This window comes from Hemicordylus capensis, chromosome 4, assembly GCF_027244095.1.
Source record: "Hemicordylus capensis ecotype Gifberg chromosome 4, rHemCap1.1.pri, whole genome shotgun sequence".
NCBI classification, from domain to species: Eukaryota; Metazoa; Chordata; class Lepidosauria; order Squamata; family Cordylidae; genus Hemicordylus; species Hemicordylus capensis.
In genome coordinates, this window is record NC_069660.1 from 304503414 (window position 1) to 304529133 (window position 25720).

At 47.2% G+C, this 25720-nt stretch overlaps 1 long non-coding RNA gene across 1 annotated transcript in view; it reads right to left on the reverse strand.

Annotated features, from left to right (window-relative positions):
• LOC128324983 (uncharacterized) overlaps positions 1–18790 on the reverse strand; it is a 35608-nt gene extending 16818 nt beyond the window's left edge. Inside the window, exon 1 of the long non-coding RNA XR_008307202.1 lies at positions 18678–18790. This is a non-coding gene — a long non-coding RNA (uncharacterized LOC128324983). The remainder of the gene's footprint in view (positions 1–18677) is intronic.
• Positions 18791–25720: the final 6930 nt, after the last annotated feature.

Sequence of the window (25720 nt, forward strand, 5' to 3'; positions counted from 1 at the left end):
GCCAGACCCATTTGACCCTGTCCTAGTGCATGAACTGAATTGGCTCATGGACTAGGGGTTCGGTTCAAATTCAGTTTGAATTCAAACAGACCCAGAGTGGTTCCATGCACACCCTGTCAGATAACGTTGGAGGGGTGGTGGGGAACTCAAACAGCTTGAGGTTGGGTTTGGAAGCCAGTGGAGATAATTCATCTGAAAAGATATAATTCACCAGGGATTGTATAGCCAATAGTTTTTGGACAAGTTGGATATTTTAGCTAGTTCAATATGTACAATGCCTTGTGATTAGTGTGAAGGTGTTAGTGTGAAGTAGCCCTGCTTCATTTCAGAGACCACTTCAGAGCTTCAAAAAGGCCCCCTGTTCACCTCAGACCTCTTCAGACCTACTTCAAGGATGCTCAGTTCTCTTCAAGCTAACCCTTCAGCCACTCAAAGCTTCACTTTGGCTCCCCTCCCCTCATTCCCCACTCCTAAAACTACTTGGCTTATTTTTAAAAGGATGTGTTTTTCCTCCCATTGAGTCCCAGAAATCAGGCTTGGACTAGCCCACACAGCAAAAGGGCATATTCCTGGTGCGCCCCACCCGCTGGGTGCCCCTCTGCCTGACTCCCACCCTTAATTACCCATTCTGCTCAGAACCCGGCGCCGTCCCCACATACATTCCATCGCCCTCTCAGTGCCCCCAGTCTGGCCCTGCCAGGAATGGTGTAGGTACTGCTGGGATGTGTAGTCTTTTCTGAAGCTATGGATATTGCAGAAGACAGCTGCTTGACCCCTCATAGTGGGGAGTGAAAGGGAAGGATAAAGGCCTTTCTCCTGCCCCCTACTGGTCTTGCTGAGTAGTTTTAGGGCTGGGAACCAAAGTGAAGCTTCAAGAGGTTGAGGAGTCTATGGTGTTTTTGGTTAATCCATTCTTTGATCCAGGCCAGCCTTTGAATGGTGCATTAGTTACTTTTATTCCAGTCCTGGGGTAGAGGCAGGGCTAACAAATAGGCAGCAGCAAGAGCAGTGAAAACAGACTGCACTTGCCTCTGTGTAAATAATATCTATTTCAATAAACCACTAATATTCCTGATTCTACTCCACTGCTTTGTCCTTGCATACCACAACTCTTTCCTCTGGATTCTAGAGTTCAGCCTGGTTTGCTTTTCTTTGACCCCACTTTGATCCCCTCTAGATGGCACTTCGTTTGTGTCATGAACCCAGATTCTGAAGTCCCGCAGTCCGACCTATTGGGGGTATGGAAGACCTCCAGTAGCAATGCATCCTCCTTCTCTTCTGCAACTGGAGGAGGTGATGGGAAGGGAGGCTTCAGTTACATTGGACCTAGAAGGGGCACAAGGATGGGAAGCCCCAGGTGCATCAGCTCTTTTCCCTGCCCTAGACCAGAGGGCCAGAGGACACATCCCTGCCCAACTCTTCAGACTTGAGGAATATCCAAATGATTCACCAGCTGAGATGGAGTCTCCTCCACCTTGGCACAGCCTGCAACTACAAAACAGGACTCAGGCACTTTAAGCGCTCCAGCCCTTCAGAGTAAAGGGTGGGACTAGAGTCCACTCTCCCTTCATAAGGGCTCAGTTGGCTTCAGGACCTGATTTGCTGGCTTGACCCTTGCTTGTCTGGGCTTTGACACACATCTGTTCCCATGTCTACCTGACTTTCTGGATCCTGGCTCTGGCTTGGCTGATCTTGATTCCTGACTCTCCTGTACAGACTCTTGGCTCTTGACCTTGGCTTCCCTGACAATGACTGACACTTACCCTTTGCTAGATCTGCTCCTCTGGTCTGAGACTTTGACTTCACTCACACAAGTGAAGCCTTGCCCTCTCACACCCACTTGGGTCATGACTCTAAGGAGCTCACAGTGGGCCAAATCTAAATAGGCCTCCAAAGCGTTGCACAGCCCTATTGCCTGTGGGTTCCATTTTGTATGATTTCAGACAAACCTGCTCCATGTGATTATTAGCAACTGGCAGTGCATGTAGAGAGAAAATATATTCATCTGAAACTCATCCTAGAGACTAGAAAGTTAGGCCAATAATTTTAATTAGATCTAGGTGTGTTGCCTACACATTCAATATGCTTCCTTCAAGAACCAAATACAATAGTCCCCAGCTGTTGCCCAGTCTAAAGGAAATGCCACTGGGTTGAGTGAGGATCAGTGCCATGAATGGGGCTTGTAAGAAAGCTGCCTTCCTCCATGGGAAATCTCCTTTGTTAGGTGGGAGTCAGGGCATGCAGTGTGAACATCCTGTTCTCAAGCTTCTGTTAATTGCAATGGGACAATTTGGAAGAACGAGACCTTTGCATGAACTTTCTCTTCTCGATGTCACAGACCGTCTAAGCTTCTGTGAATATAAGATATAGTAATTGCGACATTGTTTTTGCATGAGTGTTTCATGTGAGTTGTCATTTAAATCTAGGCAGGTTTTAGGAAGTAACACAAGTTCTATCAACCACTTGTTGAGAAGCCAAATGGATTTTCACATATTTATCCATATTTGTAATATGCTCCCTTCCACATGTAAGGGACAAACAAGTCAAGGAATAGGGTGATATAGTAAAGACGAAGGACATAAAAAGACCAAGCACTAAAGCTTTCATCCACCCCTCGAAAAAAATTCAAAATTACATAGCTTTTGTTGGAAAATGCAATTCTACCTTGCCTCTGAGCACTGCCTCTTTAAGTATGGCACTGGCTGCTGTGCTTACCAAAGCTGCTGAACGTGAGGCTGAGTGACCTTATAACAATAAGGCAGAGTTGAAAAATGGATCCACTACTGGATCGCAGCTGAATGCTGCCAGTCACCAGAACAACTTAGGCTAAAGCAGATGGGAAGGAACAAGAAGCGGAGGAGAAGAGGGAGGGTGGAACTGGGTGAGTCAGCATTGTTTGAATAGGCCAGATTTGAGTTGAATAGATTTGAATTAGAATAGATTCACACATCCCTATCAGCCAGTGGCAACATCAGTGTCCGGAACAAAGGGAGATCAGGTGAAAGACACCCCTCCTGTATCCATTCTGAGGCCTCTGGGAAAGGGCAGGAGCCAAGACCCGAAAACCCCATAGTTTTATAAAAGAGCAAAAAAATCTTCACTTGATATCTAAATGCATCTGAGTTGGTCGAGAGATGCACTTCTGTAGACATCCAAAGCCTCAGGCCAACACTGAGAAAGCTCTCACATACCTCTTTTCCTCAGCTGAATGAACTTGTTTAACTGAGGCTGCATTTAGATGTATGTGGAAACAGGTGCAAGATCCCTCCCCTCCTCTAAAATATTAGAAATACACATCTGTCAAATAACTTTACATCTCCAAATACTCAATGTTCATCTCTCATCACCATTTCAAAGCCATACATCTGTGTATCTGTGTCATGTCCCTTCAGGATACCACAGTCTCCCACCAGTCAGGGTATAGCTTTGGCCCAGACGCCTCAGATTAATGGTTAGAGGCCCGGCCCCAAGTCCTTTCTGGGACCTTTGACCAACAGTGCTGCCTCAAGCCTCCAACCGAGTCACAGAGCTGTTGCCAGGTCAAGCTCTGTTCAGCATCTGGCCTCTCATCATCAGCAGTCTGGGCCTTAAATAGCTCCTGACAGGTGGAGCTGTTCTCACGAGATCTCGGAAGTCCCCGAGATCTCACCTGGAAGTCTCACGAGACTTCTGCGAGCTCTCATGGGCCCTCTCTGAAGTCTCGCGAGAGAATGCCATCTGGCTGCATTTTGCCTGCCAGTTTACTGCAGGGCCAGGCATCATTGGGTCAGGCAGGATGGCCTATGCGATCGGGGATCACCGGCACAGCTGCTGGAACTCTCCATGGGAGAGGAGTCACCCAATCCTTGTGGCCCCGAGCCCAACGTTGTTTGGTTCCCCCACAATCTGATTTCCAAAAAAATCACCAAAACTGTTTTGCCTGAAACTCATTTATATGTGCCCTTGCTTCTTTTATCCTACCATACAGTGTTTCTTCTTTTATTACAGCATCTGAAAAATCTAACTTTCTGCATGTTTCTAAAAACTGGATTTTTTCCCCTTTAAATACTTTTCTGTGAGAAAGGATCAAAGTTGCCTGACTGAGGCTAAAGGAGTTATGATGTGGAGAAACAAACATTCAGACATCCAGGTGTCTATACACTTAAACATGACTGTACTGTGTTCCTTTTAAAAGTGAACCTGGATACAGGCCTCTCAAATGCTTGGTACAGATAGGAAGTGTACTGCTGTACCTGAGATCAACATAATGTGTAAAAGGCTGTACTTGGGTACAGATCTGTACCTATGTACACTGTACACTCATGTGAATGTTGAACATAACATGTGAATAGGGTTCCTGTCTTTAAAAAATCTGTCTTATTTTTCCTTGGGAGGAACGCTAAAACCCTCTTTGAATTTTAGTTTCTCCTTGAAAGAAACACTTAATTTCTCTTTCAATTTTCACTCTGGAGAAATTTTAGTACCAATCCTAATTATGGTGGTTCACATACTATACAAGGCAATGTGGGGAGAAGAATGTTGTCCACATGTAAATAGTATTGCAAGAGTTATGTGACAGAGCAGCTCCACTGCAGTGTAAAATTCCACAAATGTTGTTGCACAACAGGATGCCGATTACTTCTAACTGGCATCCAGTGGGAAAATGGTGAATGGAAAGATACCCATTACTTCCCAGTGCACTTACGTTTTAAGGAGGGGGGCTATTTTTAAGTTAATAGTAATGGGAAGTCAACCCATTTTTTATGTAAACCGCCCTGAGCCATTTTTGGAAGGATGGTATATAAATTTAATTAATAATTAATTAAACAAACAAACAAATAAATAATAAACTTCCCATTACTTCCCAGGACACTGATTACTTCCACTTGGCATCAAATGTAAAGATGGCGCCCTGTAACACAACTCTTCCAAAACTGTTTGCATGTACACAGCAGCACAGGCAGGTCCAGAGGCACTCTTACCTGTGGACCTTGGGGCCCTGGTCTGTGGCCTCCAAGGTCCAGGCCCCCCCCCAAAGGCCCAGGGTCACCTCCTGCTGCCACCCCACCTCATGCCCGCCACACCGCTGCCCTATGGCATGAAAACCGCGGCATTGAAAACATAAATAATTCTATCTGCTGTGTGGCCGGGGGGGGGGGGGAGAGGGGGTGAGCCGAGCAGGCCTCTCCACCCCCATGGTGGTGGCGGCAGAGGGCAGAATGGGAGCAGCCGCTGGGTCTGACCATTGGGCCCAGCCCACCTAGAGAACTGTAAGGTGCTCCAGAACACTAATGCAGTTAGAATAGAGTGTTGCAAGCCCATGATGTTGGGGCTTACAGCATTTTATTTCAACTGCGCAGGAGCGCTGGAGTGCTTTGTAGTTCTCAAGGGCTGCTGGGCTGAACAGCCAGAATTATTGAATAGCCCAAGGATCCTCAAGGTTGGGCCCCCAGATGTTAGTGGACTTCAACTCCCATAATCCCAAGCCCCAGCGGCCTTTGGTTGGGGATTATGGGAGTTGAAGTCCAATAACATCTGGGGGCCCAACCTTGAGGATCCCTGGAATAGCCTATTGAATAGGCTGGAATTATTGAGGGATTTTTGGCGCTGTGGCTCAGTGTGGCAGGCCAGCGGCGGCATGCTTCTGAGGAGGCTTTTTTAAATTCAGATGGCTGGCGGGAGGTGGGGTCTCTGAAGCCCTTCAGGTCTGGGCACCAAAATTACCTAGGTGCGCCACTGGGCAGGGCTCCTACTGCCTGAGTTGCTGTGTGCAGTACGTAAGCCAGTGTTACGAGGCCTGATAATTGAATGTGTGAGGAGGGACTTCTATTAGAGTGGTTGGCTGCCATTGTAAGGCAGCCATTTTGGTTAGTAGGAGCATGATGTCAAAAACTAGAAGAAGTTGTGAGTGTATAATTGTCCCATTAACACAGATAGAACAAGTCGTTCTCTTGCAGAGAACAATTTGTTATAGGGAAGCTAACAAATAAAGTTTTAATAATAAGAACAATTATTATTACTAGCTGATTCCAAACAGGGCATCTGTGCAGCAGTACACTCCCCCCACCTTCAGGCCTAGTTTGTTCTCCCCCTCCCTAACCTTCTGTCGCAGTTAGTTCCAACCCCCACCCCCAAACTTCAGGTCCAGTTAGTTCTCTGCTTTCTGCTCCGGTCTCCCCTGCCCTCCCCCACCCTCTGTCCCAGTCTCCCCTGCCCTCCCCCCACCTTCTGCCCCAGTCTCCCCTGCCCTCCCCCCACCTTCTGCCCCAGTCTCCCCTGCCCTCCCCCCACTTTCTGCCCCAGTCTCCCCTGCCCTTCCCCACCTTCTGTCCCAGTCTCCCCTGCCCTTCCCCACCTTCTGCCCCAGTCTCCCCTGCCCTCCCCCCACCTTCTGCCCCAGTGCTAGTTGGGGCCAGCCATCCCCCTGCCCACGCCGGCATGCCCGGCTTTGTGGCTGGCCATCCACCGGCGAATTGCTCCCCCCGACCACCGGCCGCTTCCCTCCCACTTTCTCCTCCCGGCGGCCAAACCAGGGCCCACGGCCACCTCCTTCTCCTCACCAAGGTGGCCGGGCCAGAAGGGCAAGGGCCAGGTCATCCCGCGGCTGCCTCCCGCTTCCTGCTCCCGGTGGCCAGACCAGACTGGGTTGCCGCATCCTCCAAGGCCCGCTGTCGCCACTGCCTCCCCCTTACCAAAGCAGGCCAGGGCCAGGCTGTCCCGCCGCCAGCACCTCCTGCTTCCTCCTACCAGTGGTCAGGGCCTGCCACCACCACCTCCCAGGCAGGCCAGGGCCAGGCCTCCCCACTGCTGCCACCTCCAGCCTCCTCCTCGCAGCGGCCAGGCCAGGCTGCCTCCTCAGGCCACTTTGCAATCCGCCGCCACTGCCCCGTTGCTGAGCAGCAGCTCTGCCGCACCTTTTCATTGGAAGCAGCTGCAGCGGGGGCCACTCACCTGGCCGCTGGCGGGGGCTTGGCTGCATGGAAGCCAGGTGAGTGGCGGAGGCACTTCCCCACTGTAGGGCCTGCTGGGCAGCACGTTGAGGCTTTGAATAGCGTTCAGGTGCTGCCATGGCGGAGGGGAGTCCCGAATTACTTTACTCTTAAAGCTGCCTCCCGCCGCCCCCGCCCCGGAGGCCCGTTTATGGGCCATCACTGCAGTGAATTAAAATATGCACCACATTTTCTACTTCCCCTAAATCACAGGGGCACCTTCACAAATGATAAGGGAACTTTTTATATCTCCCCTCCAACCATGCTGATGGGAAAACATTGAAACAAGCCAAAGTAAAAGCTTTCCGATGTGTTGTGCATATCACATTATAAAGATAACTTGAGGAGGGGTAACATCCTCATCAGCATCCTCATCAGCATCCTCACCCTCCTCACCACCACCACCACCACCACCATTATTATATTTACACACAGTCTACCAGATGTTATTGACTGGATTTGGTACTTTAATTTATCAGAGCCTTTCCAAGGGTCTAGGATAACAACGTAATATTTATTTATTTATTTATTTATTTATTTATTTATTTATTTATTTATTTACACACACACACACACACACACACACACAGTCAGACAGGTGTTATTGACTGGTTTGTTTTATCCAGACATTGAGTCCTTCCCAAGGACCTGGGATGGCTGGATTTTATTGTCAATGTTGTTGCTGTTGTTATAGATATCATCACAGAATATAGGCTGTTCCCAGTAAAGCTGCTTTTTGTAATTGGCTGATGGTGATTTCTGTGGCCCCTATGGTGTTGAGGTGCTCTTCAAGGTCTTTTGGAACTGCACCCAGGGCGCCAATGACCACTGGGATTATTTTGGTCTTCTTCTGCCACAGCCTTTCCATTTCAATTTGTAGATCTTTGTATTTGGTGATTTTTTCTATTTCTTTCTCTTCTCTTCTGCTATCCCCTGGTATTGCTATGTCGATTATTTTGACTTGCTTTTCTTTCTTCTCGACTACAGTGATATCTGGTGTATTGTGTGGCAGATGTTTGTCTGTAGTCGGAAGTCCCATAATATTTTTGAATCTTCATTTTCTACCACTTTTTCAATTTTATGGTCCCACCAATGTTTGGCTACAGGTAGCTTGTATTTTTTGCAGATGTCCCAGTGTATCATCCCTGCTACCTTGTCATACCTTTGTTTGTAGTCAGTCTGTGCGATCTTTTTACAACAGCTGATTAGGTGGTCCACTGTTTCATCTGCTTCTTTACAGAGGCGGCACTTACTGTTTTTATTACTACTACTACTACTAGCTGAACCCGCACAGAGCATCTGTGCAGTAGTTTACTTCCTTTTGGGGTTAGGTTGGAAGAATTCGTTTGGCTGGTCCTCCCTTTGTAGCCATGTCCCCCTCTCCCCCCCTTGCACAACTGTCTCATTCACTCCCCCCCCCAGCTCTCTCGCTCACTCTGTCCCTGCCTCCACAGCTCTCTCACTCTCTCAGTTTAGTTTAGTCCCCAGGTGTCATGTTTTTCCCCCCTTAAGGGCAGCTGTTTGTACTCACAGTTCCCAGCATTGTAGGCAGTTCTGGCCCACACAGTCCCTTTTTTTGGTGGGATGACTGGGAGCTTTGTTTCCCCCCCCTTTTTTTTGCATGGGGGGTCAGGAAGACTGTCTGGGTTTTTTTGGGGGGTGGGGACTGCCAGCAGCTGGCCCACACTGTCCCTTTGTGCTTGTTTGTTTGTTTGTTTGTTTGTTTGAAGGGGTGACTGAGAGCAGAGGGTTTTTTGTGGTGTGGGGTGTGGAAGACTGGCTGGTATTTTTTGGGTGGAACAATGGCAATGGGTTTTTTCTTTTTGGGATGGGAAGGTCAGCAGTGCTTCCTCACAGTCCCAATGGTTTTTAATGGCCCCTTACCTCCCAGTGATTTTGGGCTTCATTTGGTTCTCCAACTCCATTCCGTCGTTTCCTCCTCCTTTCCTTTTGTTCCTTTCCTTTCCAGTTCCCCCGAGTCTGCCAATTCCCACCTCCTTTGCTGCCACTCCCTCCCCTGGCAATGGTTCCTCCTTTCCCCACTGCCTTTCCTCCTTTCTTCCTCCATCTCCTGAGTCTGCCGATTCCGCCTGCCTGCCTACCTGCCTCCCTCGCTGCCACTCCCTTCCCAAGGAAATGGCTTCTGGCATCCGCATGGCTCCGGAAATAGTCCTCAACTTGGTCGACCGTAAACGAATTATATATATAGATTATTATGCCAGAGAAAGAGAAAGATCCCTGCAAATGATTGGCTATATATCTGAAATTCTGGAGATACAGTATGTATTGGATAACATGAGTTAAACCAGTGATAGAGAAGCTACACAGAATCCTCTCAGGTATTGGATGAAGATCCTGAACATTCCATTGGGAGGGCTAGATAAGGAGCTTGAGGTAGAATGAGAGGAAGTCTTGGCATGGGGCAGATGGCTTGGCATGGGGCAGAGGAAGGCTGAAGAGAAAGTTGAAGACAGACCCAGAGCTGAAGGAGGAAGTGCAGGCAAATCTCTGGTCACTGAGAGCTAAAATGCCTGCTCCCCTCCAGGAAGAAGACTCACTGGCTGGAAACTGGTGACCTGGAGGAAGAGTAGCCAATGAAGAGAGGACCATAGTGAAGACAGTGAGATTTCAAGAAAAATGGAGCCTTCCTTCCTGGAAAAGGAGCCTGCCCTCAGAAGTGGGCTCAAGGACTGGGACACGGCTAAGCCTTCTGGTCTCATATTTCTATACCAGCAGTTATTATAATATAAATATTATAAATATAAAGACCAGCAGTTATTATAAATACAGCAACATTTCCAATTTTGCCATTCAAAACTTGACCGGGACATTTTGCATTGAGCTCTTGGGCTCCTTGGTCAATTTTTTAAAATTTAAATATTGACAGGACACACATATGACATGTCATGCAGTGCCAGATACAAAAAAATACCATTGAATGTCAAGATGCCAAATACAGGTGTCAAATATTCAGTAGGCATTTGTTGAGCATTCAGAAGATCATCCGGTGAATATTCTACATCATCATTCACAGAGGAGAATTCTTAGGAGAATTTTTGAAAGCAAATTCCTTTCGGCTAGAAGGTGAATTTAATGGAGCGCCTGATGATCCAGCAGGTGTCTCTGTTGAGCAGTTTTTGAACCAGGTTGCTCTCCCTGCTCAAGGGGTGATGGGCACTCGGCAGTGGGGTTGAATGTGTTCACTTCTGAAGCAGCAGAGAGACTATAAACTATTTCCTGGCCTCCCACCTGGTAGAGCATAGCACGTAGCCCACCAAGCTGGGCCTCACTCCATTTCAAACCTTGATTGATATAGACAAATTAGACACACTTGTCACAGGACAACATGCGTACAGAGAACTGAAGCCATGAGCAGGCCCTCTGCTAATAAATCAGGATCTAATTTGACTATATATGGACTGCTGAGTGCTCTGGCACAAGCACTTTACAGCATTTTTATTCCCAGCTTCAAGATGATTTATTTTATTTATTTAAAAGATTTGTATGCTGAAAACTTGTTGTTTAATCACAGCTCATCCTGCCCAGGATTGGAGGAGTTCTGGTCCTTGCTAAATCCTGATATAAAAAAGGAACCACACTTGAAACTTTAGAGTTCGGCTCCGAAATGTATATAAAATGTATACTGCTTCCTTTCTAGGAAGCTAGGAGAACGTGAAAGAGGGGACTGGTAGAAAGGAAGCTGAAAGGGAAAGTCAGGAGGGTCAAATCACTCCAGAAAGCATGGGATTTATTCAGAACCACAATAATAGAAGCTCAGTTGGAATGTATACCAAGAAGGAAGAAAGGTACCACCAGGTTTAGGATGATGCCAGCATGGCTAACAAATAGAGTCAGGGAAGCTATAAAGACTTCCTTCAGAAAACAGAAGTCCTGCCCAAATGAAGAGAAAAGAAAGGAAAACAAACTCTGGCAAAAGAAACTCAAGGAGACAACAAGGGATACAGAAAGAGAGTTTGAGGAGCATATAGCTAGACTGGTCCCGAAGATGATGAGGGCATGAAAGGGATTACTAAGGAGGATAAAGAGATTGCAGAGAAGCTGAATGAGTTCTTTGCATCTGTCTTCATAGCGGAGGATGCTGACCATATGACCACTTCAGAACTGAGCTTCTCAGGCTTGGAGGCTGTATAAAAGGTCAATTCGAGGTGATGGAAGAAGGAAGCTATTCCCACGATCACTAAAAAGCAGGCTAAGGGAGCCTAGCCCACTTTCTAGTGATTGTGGGAATTACTGGGCTTGCGGGAGAGCCCAGTGGTTCCAAGGCAGCTAGCCTGCCTAATTCCCCCTCCCCTTAAATAAGGTTAATGGAAAGACACCCTGACTAGGAAGCTTCAGCCAGCCTCCTGGCCTTGGGGTTCTCTCCAGAATGTCCCCCACACTTCCACGGGGCATCCTGGGACTTCCAGAGGCCAAACAGCCCCCGATCACCCCAGCCTCAACCAGCTCCATGACGGAGGCGGTAGTTGTGCGGGTGGCCACTCTGGCCACCCAGCAGGGCTGCAGATTTGATTGTCTGTGGAGAGCCCGTTCTCCCCGCAGAGCCCAGTAAGGCGCTTCACATTAATCGTGTGAAGTGCCTCAGGATGTTCTAAACCATCTTGAAAAACTAAAAATTAACAATTGCCAGGGCCAGATGGCATCCACCCAAGATATCTGAAGGAACTCAAATGTGAAACTGCTGATCTTCTAGAAAAATATGTAGCTTGTCCCTTACAATCAAGCTCTGAACCCAGAGGACTGGAAAGTAGCTAATTTAACTCCCATTTTCAAAAAGGGATCCAAGAAGATCCGGGCAACTACAAGGCAGTTAGCTTAACTGTGATGCAGGGTGAATTGATAGATAGCATACTTAAGGACAAAATTATTAAACATATAGAAGAGGCCTTGCTGAAGGAGAACCAGCATGGCTTCTGCAAGGGCAGGTCTTGCCTCACTAACCTTTTGGAGTTCTTTGAGAGTGTAAGCAGGCATGTGGATAAAGGTGAGCCAGTTGATGTAGGGTGGATTCAGATGTAACACCTCCTCCAATCTATCACAGAGCTCTACAAAAAACCCTTAGTGCTTTTGTACCTAACACCAGGGGTGCACCTAGGTAATTTTGGTGCCTGGACCTGAAGGGCTTCAGAGGTCCTTGCTTAGCAAAGGGGACAATTCACACTTGCTACATAAGCCACCTAATGGCACTGCGGGGAAATGCTTGACTAATAAGCAGAAGGTTGCCGGTTCGAATCCCCGCTGGTACTATATCGGGCAGCAGCAATATAGGAAGATGCTGAAAGGCATAATTTCACACTGCACAGGAGGAGGCAATGGTAAACCCCTCTTGTATTCTACCAAAAGAAAACCACATGACTCTGTGGGTGCCAGGAGTCAAAATCAACTTGATGGCACACTTTACCTTTACCACAAGGCCAGCTCTGATCTCCACAAAAATGGTAAAGTCCTTAAAATTGACAAGAATGTAAGATTGTCCTAAAAATATCATTCACTTGTAAGTATCATGGCTTCCCACAAAGAATCATGGGAATGGGAATTGTGCAAGACTGCTGAGGCTGCTGTGAACCTGTGGGGGCTTCTCCCCACAAGTGGCAAGTTCCACATCAGTCCACATTCCTTCATCTCAAGACCTCCTGCTAGACTGTCCAGCACCTTAAGAAATGGAATGGGTTGGACTGTACCAGGGTTTTGCCCACCAACCCCAACTATGGTGATACCTGCAGGGGAGTGCCTCAGCTGGAATCTGTGCCTTCCCGGACTGCCCACTCATTGGCATGCAGCCCAGGTACTCAACAGTGGCAAGCAAGGAGGTCTTCTCGAGGTTCTTCTTCTGCCTCATCAAGCACCCCGAAGTGGTCCCCCTTAAGCTCGCAGAACCAGAAATGCAAAATGCATAATCTAGACGACTGACAAAAGTCCTTATGTGTGACCATGTGGTGCCTATATTACACCAACTTTCACAAATGCCGATTTGTTTCTGGACCACAATCAAAGTTCTGGCTTTAGCCTATGAAAACCTAATTTGTTTGGAGACCTGGAAGCCTGCAGAACCTCCTCTTCCTATATGAACTTACTTGCACATTTTGGCCTTTAGAAAACACCCTCCTGCTTATCCAGTCACCATCTGAGATGCAGCTGGTGGACCCAAGGGGCAAAGCATCCTCAGTAATGATGCCCAGGACATGCTTGATCATGAAAGATGGAGTTCACTCTCTCTATGCCTGCCATGAGGCACCAATTAAAAATGTTCTTATTTAGACATGTCTGTTTCAATAACGTGCTTGTGATTTCACGTCAGTTCCTATGATGGCTGCTCACTGTTTCTAATAATATGCTATTACAGTGTCTGCTTGCTGTTCTTTTGTTTTTATTTTCATGACTGCCTGTTGGTTTTTGATTGTTTGTATTGAGGTGGTATGGAAGTTCCATTATGGAGTTGAAAGGTAGGATTGAAATATTTTAATTAATTAATAAAATAAATGGGATCCAGTCAGATCACCCCTGGCCATGTCAAGTCCATCTGATGGCCAGCTTTTGATATGGAAACATTCTGTTCTCCTTTGTCCCTTTCTCTCGTCCTTCCCTGTAAATGTATGTAGCAGAGAAACGTTGTTGCCCCTTCCCACCCAAAATTAAGGCTCTCATCTGCACTGCTCCATTTTAATTCCAGCAAGCAAAGGAGCAAAGCTATCGATTTTTAATGACTGCTTGGGCTTATTATTCAGCAAGCAAGTCACTTTAATCATTTGACAGGAGTGTCAGAGCTACAAAGAGGAAAAAGTGTTTTCTGTGCAGTTGGAGGAGGGAGGAACATAGGAAAGAAGAGTTTTTGAAACTCAAAATTACAGCCTGAGGTTGTCATGAGCATTGTTATGCAAATGAACGTGAAGTTTGCTGGGATTTCTTCCTCTGAATTTGTTAGCAGCAATACCTAAAGGCACCCGCTTTAATTAGAGATGATCTGAAATACTCAAACCACCCTGTATTGTCAGAAAAAAGGAAACACCTTACTTGCTTATATTAACATAACTGAATGCATCTCTAAAGTATGAAGGGACAGAACTGTTACATAAGAACATAAGAACAGCCCTGCTGGATCAGGCCGAAGACCTATATTGTCCAGCCTCCTATTTCACACAGTGGCCCACCAGATGCCTCCGAGAGGTCCACAGGCCAGAGGTGATGGCATGCCCTCTGTCCTGCTGTGCAACTGGTATTGAGCGGCATCTTGCTTCTGCAGCTGGAGGTGGCCTTTAGCCATCAGACTAGTAGCCATTGACTGGATATGATCATGACAGACTAGATATGATCAAGGCCAGACTAGATCTGATAATGAAAGATGTAGCTCTATAATGCTGGTATCTCCGTTTACCTTAAAGAAGCTGCCCACCACCACCCCCTGGAGGCATGTTCACGAACCGCGCCTGGGGTGAACTGAGCCGTGCTCCCCCCACTGGCAGTGACAGGAGCAAGCGCTGAGCCTGTCCGTCCAGCCCAGCGGCTCTTGCTAACTGTGAGGCGTGCCTGCACAGTTGAGAGAGATCGTCACAAGCCCATGACGTCACGGGCTTGCGACTAATATCTCTCAACTGTGCAGCCATGCCTCACAGTCAGCAAGAGCCGCTGGGCTGAACGGACAGGCCTAGTGCTCGCTCCAGCCACCACCACCAGGCTGGGGGGGGGGGCGGGGAGACTGCTTGTCTCACACCCCAGCAGCCACCTCTTGGCCATACGGCGACTGAATTATATATATATATATATATATATATATATATATATATATATATATATATATATATATATATCCCTAACCCTAACCCTATTTCACACAGTGGCCCACCAGATGCCTCCGAGAGGTCCACAGGCCAGAGGTGATGGCATGCCCTCTGTCCTGCTGTGCAACTGGTATTGAGCGGCATCTTGCTTCTGCAGCTGGAGGTGGCCTTTAGCCATCAGACTAGTAGCCATTGACTGGATATGATCATGACAGACTAGATATGATCAAGGCCAGACTAGATCTGATAATGAAAGATGTAGCTCTATAATGCTGGTATCTCCGTCATGTGCAAACCATGGTACTGTGGGTCTGCTTTTAAGAGCAAAAAAGTAGGGGCAGGACCATAACTCGGTGGAAGAGCATCTGCTTTGCATGCAGAAGATCCCAGGTTCAATCCCTGGTATCTCCACGTAGGGCTGAGAAAGACCCTACCTGAAAACCTACAGAGCTATTATAAGTCGATGGATTCAGCCAGAGGTGCTCTAATGCCCGGACCTTGGGGCCTTGGTCCGTGGCCTCCAAAGACCAGGGGGGCCTCCAAATGGCCAGAGGGCTTCCTGCAGCCACCCTGCACCTGCCCCACTGCACCAGACTTCCATTTTTAAAAATGTTTTAGCCACCAAACGGCTGAGGGGTGGCTGGAGAGGCGTGAACCAGGCGCAGTTCGTGAACGCGCCTCCGGGGGGGGGGGCGGCGGGTGGCTTCTTTAAGGTAAACAGAGCTGGTGCTCTGTGCCGCCCAGCAGCCCCCACGGTGGGGAATCGCCTCCACCACTCACCTGGCTCCCGCGGAGGCGAGCCCCCACCTGTGGCCAGGTGAGTGGCGGAGGAGATTCCCTGCCATGGGGGCTGCTGGGCGGCACGGAGCACTGGCTCCGTTTACCTTAAAGAAGCTGCCCGCCACCCACCCCCCGGAGGCGTGTTCACGAACCGCGCCTGGGGTGAACTGAGCCGTGCTCCCCCCACTGGCAGTGACAGGAGCAAGCGCTGAGCCTGTCCGTTCAGCCCAGCGGCTCTTGCTAACTGTGAGGCGTGCCTGCACAGTTGAGAGAGATCGTCACAAGCCCATGACGTCACGGGCTTGCGACTAATATCTCTCAACTGTGCAGCCATGCCTCACAGTCAGCAAGAGCCTCTGGGCTGAACGGACAGGCCTAGTGCTCGCTCCAGCCAGCACCACCAGGCTGGGGGGGGGGGAGACTGCTTGTCTCACACCCCAGCAGCCACCTCTTGGCCATACGGCGACTGAATTTATTTTTTATTTTTTTTAAAATATATATATATATATGGAGGTTCGGCGTAGCAGGATGGAGGCCCCCAAAAGTAGGTTTTGGGGGGCCTCGTGGCAGGAGTGGTCCGGGCACCAGAATTGCATAGGTGCATCCCTGGATGCAGCCACTGATGGAGAAGGTGGATGGAGACAGAGGCTGATGGAGGGGTGCAATCCTCTCCAGACAGCTGCTAAGGAGAATGGCCACTAGTGTAGTGTGTTATTCATTCAGAATATCTGGGAAATTTAGTAAATAGTATCTGAAACTGTGAGACTTTTGAGTGTATGGGTCAGCCCAAACCATTTGGCCAAGGAGGGGGCGTGGAGACAAATCTGTCAATTTCAGCCCAAGGTACTGCAGAGTGTAGTTCCTTGATTTCCCTCCTCCCGTGGGGAAGTGCTGTGCACATTTCCCACATGCCCTTGCATGTCCTCCCAGTATATATTTTGCATCCTCTCAATGTCCCCGTCTCTCCTTCCCAGCATCCCTGTGTGTCCTCCCAGCACTGGGTGTCTCCAGTTTCAGTGACCCCTCCCCCCTTTTATCAGAAACAGAAGGTACTCTATAGGGAGGGCTGTGCCTATATAAAAAAAACCCCATCTGCATCAGAATGTCTGATGCATATCCCTCATAGAGATCATCTTTAAAATGATCTAGGCATAGTAGTAGTAGTAGTAGTAGTAGTAGCAGCAGCAGCAGCAGCAGCAGCAGCAATCTCCAAACCATCCCTTAGGTCACAGACAAGCTGGCAGCCCTAATGTAAGGACAGTTGTAAGACATTGGGCACTTAATCCCATGTACAGCAATGTCCTTCTGAGCAAGCTACACTATACTGAGCCAGCATTTCATGTAGGAAAGCTTGCCAAATAGACCATCATAATCTAGACGTCAATCATCCTGCAGGGCAAACAGACAGTGCCCAAGTTAAATAAGTTCCCATTGGGAACTGAGTTCCTTTTCTTGGCACTCACACTGTTTTTGTTTACTGAGCTCAGAACAGCAAAAGGAAGGATGTGGTGGTTTCCGTGGGTTTGTTTATTATGATTGAGGGGGTTAACTGAGGCATCTTGCTTTTGTTCTTTCTGGATCATTTCATGCCCTTTGGTTATATCTCCTTTACAAGTCCACTCAGGAGGCTTGTGGGCAAACTGGGCGTGAATTATATAACAAACAATACGTGGCTATCTGTGTAACAAGCAAGTGGGCAGTCATAAATTATCAGTCACTATATCCTCACAAAGGGTGAGGCTGCTCTGAGCAGAACTCTACTCTAATGAGTGCAGCAGATACTTGTGAGATAAGAAAGAGTGCAGGCCTCATTCTCCCTTTGGAAAGCATGTACTTGTTTTCAGAGCTACCAGAGGATATTAGCTCAGTGCCAATGGTGCATATGCCTGGAAAAGCAAACTAGGTGGTGCTTGAGTGGAGTCAGGTAGGAGGGAGATCTTCCTCTATGATAACTAGAGCTGTGTCTTTAACCTGTTAGATTTGATGTGGACATGGAAAGGACACTCATCCCCAGCCCCATGTGTTCAGAGAATGTATGACCACTGGGGCCGGAAATAGCCAGCAATCATATTCCCACTTATGTTACCTCCCCATGCATACTTAAGTGGAGCGGGGGGTGGATAGTGAACAGTCACTGTAAAAGTGCAGACTGTGATGTTGGTGAAATTCACCTTCTGCAGGGCCAAACTATACCTTATGACAAGCCCAAGATTGGCTCTTGCATGCCTGATTTATTTCCCGTAAATTATTATTCCCTAATCCCCCTGGCCAGGATTAGGACTACAGCATGGGGGTGTCAGCCCACTGAACCATGAAGAAGCTTACATGGAAGTTTTTCACACCCGGCTTTTAGTTCCCATCTCCTCCAGAACAGAGGGTGTGTGTTCACATTTTGGGCAGGTTTACTCCAAAGTCCCTATGAGCTATTGGGGAGCACTTCACACACAATTCATGGTTTTAATTGTGTGTTAGGGTGTAGCCTGATTTATATCCAGGCTAAAAAAAATCCACTTTTTGCATCAGTTTTTGGGGGCAACTTCGAACTCGCGGTAAAGCCTCACAGTAAACCTGTGGTAAAGCCTGCTGTATGGGAAAGCTCTGGATGACCCTCATGAGTTGGGAGAATTTAAGAGGAAAAAAGAGGAGACCAGGAATACTACCCTGAAATCTTTGGATGAGGGCTGTGATCACAGCAAAAATAATTGTCCACACTATCAGAGAACTAGCCAGAGCCAAAATAAAATTTGGTAGAAATATGACATTCAGCAAAACTTGTGTTTGAAACAATTTCAGTATTACACTTTAGACATTTAAGGGCTGGAGATTTGTTCCTTTTAGTTTCACAAAAATCTCATATTCAACACAAATTCCTAATTAAAACCAACATTTAACTTGGGCTTCCTGGCCAAAGTACCTGTGTGTGTGTGTGTGTGTGTGTGCATTTAATAGTTTGGCTTCTGGTTTTAGTTGAGACCTGGGTGTGATTCTTATACAATGTGTCTGGGCTTGGCTGGAGATGGGGAAACAGGGGCCGTATCGACTGATTATGGCAGGGGTGTCAAACTCAATCACATAAGGGGCCGAAATCTAAAACACAGGCTAAGTCGCGGGCCGAATTTTTTATTAAGATACTTACTCTTAGTAGTAGAAGTATAGATCCTTCCTCACCCTGAGACACCATATCACACTCCATCCTCGTGCATGAATCATGTTCTGAAAATAACAACAAGCTTCATACCTGTGTAGTTGCTACTGGCAGCAGGTGCAGGATCGGGACTCTGGCACGGTTGTGCCTAGTGCTGGGTCTCAGCAGGGAAGGGGTGTGCAGAAGCAAGGATATGAAGAAGCAACTGAGCTCACTGTTTGAGACTGGGTCCTTCTGCCTGTGGCGCGGTCAGGCACTTGTGTGGAGCGCCTTGCTCCAACCTAGCTTTTACCCTGGGACTGGGTCCTTCTGCCTGCAGCGCAGTCAGGCACTTGTGTGGAGCACCCTGCTCCTACCTAGATTTCTGGGACTGGGTCCTTCTGCCTGCAAATGGGTACTGAGGCAGCGCGGTCAGGCGCTTGGATGCAGCACAGTCACCGCAGGCCACATAAAACGGCCAGGCGGGCCGGATTCGGCCTGGGGGCCTTGTGTTTGACATGTGTGGATTATGGGGTGGCAATTCCAGTGGTGGTGGGGAACAAAAGAAGTAACGTTGGCAGGTCAGCGGGTAATTACAAGGAAGGGGGATCAGAAGTCTAATAGCTGTTCCCCCTTCCAGCTGCCCTGTCAGCTCTTTGACCTTGGGGAACAGTGCCAACCACCCTTAGAACCTCACCTTGCTCCTTTGTAATGCCAGGTCGGTCCAGAACAAATCAGAAACCATTCATAATTTGATTCTGGATTCAGGAGCCAATTTGGTTGGGGGAGGCCAGTGGCCCGGTTTGGTCCCATCTTCTTCCTTCCGGGTACTCTCTTGAGGAGCGGGTGAGGGACTGCAGGCGGGGAGGTGGAGTGGCTGTGGTCTATAAGAACAACATCTCCCTTACCAGGATCCCTGTTGAGGTGTCAGACCATAGCGAATGTGTGTACCTAAGTTTGGAGACCAGGGATAGATTGGGACTTCTGTTGGTGTACCAATCACCCTGCTGCTCAGCAGAGTCCCTAACTGAGCTGACGGACTTGGTCTCGGGCTTGGTGTTTGAGTTGCCTAGGCTTGTGGTGCTGGGGGACTTCAATGTTCATTTCAGGACCAATTTGTCCAGGGCGGCTCAGGAGTTCATAGTGGCCATGATGACTATGGACCTATCCCAAGTGGTCTTAGGACCAACTCATATTGCCGGTCACATGCTTGATTTGGTCTTTCATTCTGATCAGGGTGGTGTTCTGTGGGTGGAGACTCCTGAGATTTCCCCATTGTCATGGACAGACCACCATCTGGTTAAGGTTGGACTCACAATCACTTCCCACCGTCGCTGTGCTGAAGGACCTATTAGGATGGTCCACCTGAGAAGGTTATTGGATCCAACTGGATTCCAAGAAGCCTTGGAGGGTTTTAGTGTTGGCTCTGCCAGTGATCCTGTTGATGCTCTGGTGGAGAACTGGAACAGCAAACTCACCAGGGCAGTAAACACAATTGGTCTTAAGCATCCTCTCCGACCCACTTCAAAATTGGCTCCTTGGTATATGGAAGTACTATGGGGCCTGAAGCGGCAAGGCAGACAACTGGAGTGCAAGTGGAGAAAGACTTGACTCGAATCCAAACAGATTGCAACATAGAGTACATTTGAAGATCTATGCTCAGGCGATATCTGGCAAAGAAGTGATTCTTTTCTGCCCGTATTGCATCCGCAATTTCATGTCTGGCAGAGTTGTTCAGGGTTGTGAGAGAGCTAGTACATGCCCCTCCTCCTTTGAATCAGAATCTGGAACCATCGATTACCCGCTGTGATGTGTTTAATGAATTCTTTGTGGGGGAAATCTCTCGTATTTGGGCCGACTTAGACTCAGTCTCCACAATTACTTCAGTGTATGATGTGGAAGTGTCCAGCGACTCCTCTTGTGCGATTAGGTTGGATGAGTTCCAGTCTGTGACTCCTGAGGACGTTGTCGAGCTGCTTGGAGTGGTGCGGCCTACTACCTGTTCTCTTGACCCTTGCCCAACATGGCTTATAATATCTAGCAGGGGTCTTATTGTAGGAGGCCCAGTAGAGATCACAAATGCTTCTCTGAGGAGGGAAGCATGCTTCCTTGTCTTAATGAGGCAATTATTAGACCGCTTCTAAAGAAGTCTGCCTTGGACCCCTCAGAGTTGGGCAACTACAGGTCTGTTTCTAACCTTCTGTGGTTGGGCAAGGTAATTGAGAGGGTTGTGGCTTCCCAGCTCCAGACAGGCTTGGAGGAAACCGATTATCTAGACCCGTTTCAGACTGGCTTTCAGGCAGGCTATGGGGTAGAGACTGCCTTGGTCGGCCTGATGGATGATCTCCAGTTGGGAATTGACGAGGACGTGTGACTCTGTTGGTCCTTTTGGACCTCTTGGCGGCTTTCGATACTAGCGACCATAGTATCCTTCTGGAGCATCTGAGGGGGTTGGGAGTGGGGGGGGCACTGCTTTGTGGTAGTTCTGCTCCTACCTCTTGGGCAGGTTCCAGATGGTGTCCCTTGAAGACTGTTCTTCAAAATCTGAACTTTTGTATGGTGTCCCTCAGGGCTCCATATTGTCTCTGAAGTTGTTTAACATCTACATGAAACCGCTGGGAGAGATCATCATGAGATTTGGTGCAGGGTGCTATCAGTATGCTGATGACACCCAAATCTATTTCTCCATGTCAACCTCATCGGGAGAAGGCATAACCTCCCTAAATGCCTGCCTGGAGTCGGTGATGGGCTGGATGAGGGATAACAAACTGAGACTGAATCCAGATAAGATGGAGGTACTCATTTTGTGGGATCAGGAGATGAGTTTGATCTGCCTGTTCTAGATGGGGTCAAGCTTCCCCAGAAGGAACAGGTGCACAGTCTGGGGGTGCTTCTGGATCTGAGCCTCTCCCTGGTATCCCAGGTTGAGGCGGTAGCCAGAGGTGCCTTTTATCAGCTTCGGCTGATACTCCAGCTGCGTCCATTTCTTGAAATAAATGACCTCAGGACCAGAGGTGTATCTAGGGAAAATAGCGCCTAGGGCAAGCACTGAAATTGCGCCCCCTGTCCAAGCATCTGACACCCACCTTTCAGATAACTTTACCATAATATCAGCTGAAAAATACAAGTCAGGCTTGTAAATCTTTTAATATTTCAAAAACTATTTAGCAGTGGACTTAGCCAGATCAAAAAATGCTGGAAAACTACAAATTTCAGTATGCTGGAGCTCATGAAATACCCAAATACTATGTGGAGGTGTACTTGGAAAACTAGAAGTGCCTGTCTAATTCTCTACTATGCATTGTAGCATCACTATTACATAAGTTTTAAAAATCAATGGAGAATTTGACTTTTCCCAGATACTCTGAAAATAATTAAAGGATATACAGAGTAAACTGTGTCACTGCTTAGAATATATTCTAGTATTTCAGAAAGACAGTTAAAAGGAAAGAGAGCAAGAAACTCCCAGTGGGCCTTAATACTAAGGATTTCACACTGTTTCAAAGACAAACTCACCATTAATAGCCATATTAGCAAGACATCACATTTAACTCACTTATCACAAGAAGCAAAGTAAGAGCAAATGAATACAATCCTAGCTCATAAGTGTCAGCTCAGTATTCACAAGCCCTGATTCTCTGTAAATAGTGCCAATCTAAATATGTGTACAGTGTCTTATATTATATTAATTAAAAAATAATTTTTTAACCTGTAACCCCTTTGGGGGGTTTCCTAAAGTCTGGGGTTTTTTTTGCAAAGGTTCCCCCTCACCCCGCTGGCCTCTAGGGCCTCACAGATACCATTTGAGCATGTGCGGTGGCCAGTTTTAAAAATACTCTTTTTTTTAAGGCCACTGAAAACAAAATGGCCACCGCACATGTTCAAATGGCCTCTGCAAGGCCTGGCATGACCTAGGGCCTCACAGAGACCATTTGAGCATGCACAGTAGCCATTTTGTTTTCGGCAGCCATTTAAAAAATTTTTTTTACAAGATGGCCCCCCTTCAAGTGGCACCTGGGGCACATGCCCTGCCTGCCCCACCCTAGATACGCCCCTGCTCAGGACAGTGGTACATCTGCTGGTAACCTCCAGATTGGATGACTGCAATGCGCTCTTTGTGGGTTTGCCTTTGTATGTAGCCCGGAAACTATAGCTGGTTCAGAATGCGGCAGCCAGGTCGGTCTCTGGGTCATCTCGGAGAGACCATATTACTCCTGTATTGAAAGAGCTACACTGGCTGCCGATAAGTTTCTGGGCAAAATACAAGGTGCTAGGTATAACCTATAAAGCCCTAAATGGCTTGGGCCCTGGGTATTTAAGAAAACTTCTTCTTCTTCATGAATCTCACCACCTATTGAGATCATCTGTCTGCAGTTGCCACCAGCTCATCTGGTGGCTACTCGGGGATGGGCCTTCTCAGTTGCTGCCCCGATTCTTTGGAACACACTCCCTGATGAAATAAGAGCTTCCCTATCTCTGAAATTTTTTAAAAAATCTTTAAAGACACATTTATTCACCCAGGCTTTTAATTAAATACCTTTTAAATAGTTTTAACTTCATTTTTAAATATTGTTTAGAGGTTTTAAATTGTAATGTTTTAACTTTTTGCTGTCATTTATTTTAACCAATGTTTTAATTTCTTTGTGGTCATTTATCTGTTTTAACGAATGTTTTAACTTTTCTGTTTTTGTTGTAAACTGCCCAGAGACGTAAGTTTTGGGCGGTATAAAAATATGTTACATAAATAAATAAAACAAATAAATTTAGATTGTTTAAATTATATTAACTTCTGCTTTTGAAAGGAAGCTTTGAGGAATACTTTTAATAAACACCCTAAATATTAACTTCTGTGGGGTGTCAATGCGATACAAGTATTTTCCTGCCACATACAACACTTTTACACTCCCCCCCCTTATCTGTGAAATACAATAGCATCTATAATTGGAACCCTGAAAACAATTAAATTAAGATAAGATATATTTGAAAATTCTTGCAAGCAAAGTCAAGTGATGGGAATTTACTTGAGAACTAGAAGAGTTAGCACCTGTGGGAAATATCACTCACAGAGAACGTTTTAAATAATACCACCTCCGTAGGAACATCACAGTGTAGTTATTTCAGTTCCAACCACATCAAAGCTGCAGTTCAATTTATGTAAAGTATAACTGACGTCGGGCAGGTCATCTAAGGTCTATGATCCTGATTCTCATCTTGTTTACAGAAGAAGCATCTCTGCTGAATTTTGGAGGATGCAAAACATGCTCAAATGTTTTACATAAGGAAAGTCCCAGGTTCAATCCTGCCATCTCCAGTTAAAAGGATTTTTGGTAGCAGTAATGGGGGAAAACCACTGTGTTGAGGTCAAACTACATGCTACATTAAGCCGTTAGTAGGTGCCTTAATGGTAGGTTTTTGCCCTCCTTTGTTGTCTTTGTGAAATGTGTACTACTTAAAAAGATCGTTTTAGAGCAGGGAGGACTGACAAAGGTGATGTTTTGGGGGTGCAGGAAATAGTTTTCTGAGTCTTTAACAGGCTCAAAAAAATGGAGTTTTCAGCAATCAAGTCATAGGAACATAGGCAGCTGCCACATACTGAGTCAGACTATTGGTCCATCTAGCTCAGTATTATCTACACAGACTGGCAGCCGCTTCTCCAAGGTTGCAGGCAGGAATTTCTCTCAGCCCTATCTTGGAGATGCCATGGAGGGAGCTTGGAACCTTCTGCTCTTCCCAGAGCGGCTCCATCCCCTGAGGGGAATATCTTACATGCTCACATGTGGTCTCCCATTCCAATGCAACCAGGGTGGACCCTGGTTTAGCAAAGGGGACACTGCATGCTTGTGACCACAAGTCCAGCTTTTCTCCCTTAAATTAACTCCCTCACTGCTGAGTTAATTGGCGGTATGCAGGGAAGACTGGCTCATCTCTAATAAGCAGCACATGTTTGGGGCCCTAATCCAGATCAGAACCACTGTGTGAGAAGTGGAGACCTTTAACCCTTTATTCCTGCCCTGGTCCCCATCCAGATCAGGCTCCCTGTGATGCTCTTTGGTCCAGAAAGAAAGCTCCCATTGGCATCAATGGGGATGCTCCTTCTGGGGCAAATAACAGCTATGGGAGCTGGGAAGGCAGACTGGGACTGTGATGGGGCCAAGGCTTGCATTCCACAGTCTGAATCTGGACTGCGCTCCCCTGTGTACTATTTACTGAGAAACAAACCAATATGCCTGCCCTAATTGTTTGCTTAATATATTGTGTTGTTTGGCCCTTATAACAGTGTCGGCCCGTCACAGCAGACCACGCTGACCTATATGGACACTGGTCCTGCTCAGTATCAGGAGGCTTCAAAGGAACATATTAGTGATACAGAACTGGTGGGGTCCCTTGAGAGGCCTCCTTCCCAGGCAACAAAAGCCCAATTCAGACATTATGCTGTATGTGTGTATAGGTGTCTGTACATACATACATGTGTTTGTGTGAATGACTGTGCCTATGTTCATTTTTTAAGCTGAACTTGGATGCAGGCCCTTTAAATGGATTCAGGCGTTTGAGAAACCAAGATGGAGGCTCCCACCTGAGCAGCTGCATCAGTAACAGGAGGGAGGGAAGGAGGGAGGGTTGGCTACAGAATGTGCTGATGGGAGAGGAGGAAGCAAGCCATCCAGCCAGAGGCCATCTATCAGGCAAGCCCTGCCCATTTGACTTCCACTCAGGAAGCTACGGAGCTCCCCAAGAATTGATGTCATACGGCCAGAATGGAAATTGCAGATCCCTGGAAACATCCAGTCTTGCCCTCCATCAAGCAATCGTACATACGTCTGTGGAATATTGCACTGATGGACAAATTAACTGAACAGCTTCAAATTTCTCAAAGGCTTTCCACTTCAGATTGTTCTATTAACCATTGGTATCCTCTTATGACATATACAAATAATCCTCTAGGTATCTTTTGTGGCTCTACTAGTCATTTTACATTTCGGAAAGATGTTCTTTCTCTCTGTAAAGAGCAGTCTCCTTTACTCTATTTTTCTTTTTCTGATTGTACCTGATTGATA